This window comes from Patagioenas fasciata, chromosome 8 (genome assembly GCF_037038585.1).
Source record: "Patagioenas fasciata isolate bPatFas1 chromosome 8, bPatFas1.hap1, whole genome shotgun sequence".
In the NCBI taxonomy this organism is placed as follows: domain Eukaryota; kingdom Metazoa; phylum Chordata; class Aves; order Columbiformes; family Columbidae; genus Patagioenas; species Patagioenas fasciata.
In genome coordinates, this window is record NC_092527.1 from 15,957,755 (window position 1) to 15,961,128 (window position 3,374).

At 37.0% G+C, this 3,374-nt stretch overlaps 1 pseudogene; it reads left to right on the forward strand.

The window, feature by feature from the left end:
- The first annotated feature begins 622 nt into the window (after nucleotides 1-622).
- LOC136104453 (pulmonary surfactant-associated protein A-like) lies at nucleotides 623-3,087 on the forward strand (annotated as a pseudogene).
- The last annotated feature ends 287 nt before the right edge of the window (nucleotides 3,088-3,374 follow it).

Below are 3,374 nucleotides of genomic sequence, written 5' to 3' on the forward strand. Positions count from 1 at the left end.
GTTTCCCCTGAAGTATTCTGTGAGTTATCTATATGTTTCTGTGGTTGTTACCTCTGCACATGCTGCAGATGTACAATTTTCTTTTGGCTTTGCTGCTACAATTATGAGATTCTATTAAGTTACAAAACATCAATAATTATCACTGATAAGTCCTCAATCAGTGATGAAAATGATGGTGGTGTTCCTGGTGCAAATTATATTTCAGGTGTTTTGTCTTATCTTCAGTGACATTTACAATTTAATATATACAGAGCCATTCCGTGGAAGCGTTAGGTATTTCAAATATATATTGAGAAATTGCTTTGTTCTGCTCCAGGGTTGAGTTTTTTTAAACATGTGAAAGTGTTTCTACAAATCAAGAAAGTACCCTCAAATGTTTTCCTCACATTTTAAGTGTGTTTACCTCTTCAAGCAAACAACTCCCATACCATTCAACTTAAAGGTCATAAAATTTCTGTTCATATGCAAATTCATATCATATTACATGGTCTTTGTATTTTCTGTAGGTAACAAGATGACTCTCAAGTTACATGCAGTATAAATTAGACCATTTAATGAGTCTTATTTAACATAGGAGCTACTAGGTAAGTAGAACATCCTTGAATAGGTTTCCATTTAAATTATGTTGAATCCTCTTAAACTGTATCACGAACCTTTCATTTTAGATCTTTGGGGTTTTTTTGTTTGAACATTTTTATTTAAAAACAAACAAACAAACAAAAAAAAAAAAAAAAAACACCAAACCTTTCACCTACTTTTACAGGGGATATGACCTCAGGCGAAAATATTTTAAAAGATGGATGCCATAAGGAAAGAATAAGCATTAACAATTGTTTTTTCACCCTAAACCAATTGATAAAGCCCGTGTGTTACAGTTTATCTTTAACTGAATAAAGCAGACATGTTTATTGCTGCCCTGAAAAACTAAGACTGAAGCTATAGCATTTTGTATGGAAAAAATGGCATGTATTTGCTAGGGGAAAAAAAAAAAAAATTGGAGCTTTGAAGGGGACATTGCTCTGTAGTTTAAACTCTTAAGTAGACTAACAGACCAAGTCTTTCAGAAAAATATTTTAACTATTTGAAATAACCTAACTTTGCAACTACATTGATGACTTTCACGTCACTGAGGGCAAAACTTATGGTACAGAAAACTTGAAACCCGGACAGCAATATTCTGAAACATTGCCCTTTTGTTTTAAACACTGGATTCTACACTGGAAAGTAAAATAGTCTAATTTACATTTGGCTTTATATAATACTGTCTCCACAGTTTCACAAAATCTTAGGAATAGCTTTTTTCCTGCTCCCATGCTGTGCTCAAGGTAATCCATCAGGAATTCCTCCACTGCCTGTTTTTGCACACTTGCCTGAAGATGGGATAGATGAAGACTTTATATCAGGTACATGCAGTTACCATCTCCATTTTTATCTACACGTACCATTGTGCTCCGTTGTTATGCTTGGTAAACTCACTGCTATGCTGTATAATCTGATGTGGGTTCTACTTGATAGAAAATAGAGATCTTTCTGAATTCCTTGGACCGAGGTGCTTAGTTCTCTACTACTTAATGACGTGATGGTTCAACTCATGTAGGAAAGGCTATCACTTCTCATAATATAGGGCACAAGAAATTTGTTTCTAGATGTTAGGTTAGGTCTGTAAGCAAGTGCTTGATCAACCTGAAGGATTCTATCAGCAATCCCTAGACTGTTAAAAATCAACTAAACCTACTGCACAGGTGCCAGTGTTTTGCCTGGACTGGCTCAATCACTTAGAGAGTGAAGAATAACTCAGTCTGCTCATTCAAGTTTTCCATAAACATCACTGCTCTGCAGGTTGTTCCCAGGAACGGGAACGTACTCCCTATCCTTACACAGATCAATGTGTGAAGAGATCCCCTATTTAAAACACAGCAGTAAACTAAAACAAGTAAAACATTCTAAAAGTTCATATTAATTTCACATTATTACCTCTGCTTTATCTTGAAAGCCAAGATTCAAACTGTAACACAGAGTGCATAACAGCTGGTTTGCTCACAGGTTTCCTGCCACTGGTTGATGATGAAATAGGAGACATTATCCATCAGTTAGAACACTGGATTTCCAGACTTGAAGGAGGTAATTTATCTGCCTTTACTTTGTGCTGTAGCTGGATAAGTGAGCATAAACAAGATGAACAACAAAATGGTTTCTTATGAAAAAGACAGAATTCTCTGTGGTTTTATTGCATTCCATTTATATTTTGTTCGTTGGTAGATGGAGGTGTGATTACTCTCGAATAGGGGGCAGGCGTTTTTCAAAAACTAGTGGGAGACACCTAGTTAGCAATTCTGGACTATGGGTGCAAGCAAGGCAGAAATTTATCAGATTAAAATCTCTGCCTATGCAGAAGTGCTCCATGGGCACCTGATGCTACTATCAGACAAATAAGCCAAACACTAAAAACATACCAAAACAATCATGACCAGATGACATCTAAGATCCTACTCACTTAAGGACTGACATATATCTTTCTATGCTATAAACCATATCAGAGAGCTTATGCAGAGTACAGAGACTCAAAAAAAAGTTTTCCTCTCCTTTATCTTTTCCTGGGTTTAATTTAAAGTTTCCTCCAAAGTAGAAAACAGCAGGAATTACAACTGGCAGCAAAGTGACCACAAAACAATACATTAGAAATTAACAGCTTTCACTTCATCTTGCAGTCCTCCACTTGGAAAAGATGGTAATGGCATCTGGAGGAAAAATATTTGCTACCAATGGAAAAAAAAAGCTGATTTCTACACTGCATTGAAAAAATGCAAACGGGCTGGAGGGTCTATTGCTACTCCAAGGAACCCAGCTGAGAATGAAGCCGTACTGTACTTTGTGAAATGTTTTAATACTTATACCTACCTGGGGATAAAGGAATCTCTAATTCCAAGCAAATTCCAGTTGCTGGATGGTACACAGCTGAGCTATACTAACTGGAATTTAAATGAACCTTCTGGCAAAGGGGAAGAGGAGTGTGTGGAGATGTACACTGATGGCACCTGGAATGACAAAAGGTGCAACCAGAATTGCTTGCTTGTCTGTCAGTTGTAATGGTTCCCCTGCTGCTCTCCAGCAGGCTCCCTGAAATACTCTTGCTTGTCCCTTTTTTCTTCATCTGTAGCCAGTGAACTCAGATAACAAAGCATGAAAAATAAAAGTCACTCTTTCCCAGCCTGATTTGCCTTTTAGACAAATGACAGCCATTGAGAAGAAATTACTTATAACAAAAGCAGTGTCCATTTTGCCTGTTCTGTTATTCATTGCCCACTGACTTTCTTTATCTGACTCCCTCTAGGTTCCTGCTGCTCTGTTAGACTGCTGACTTATTACAAGAGCAA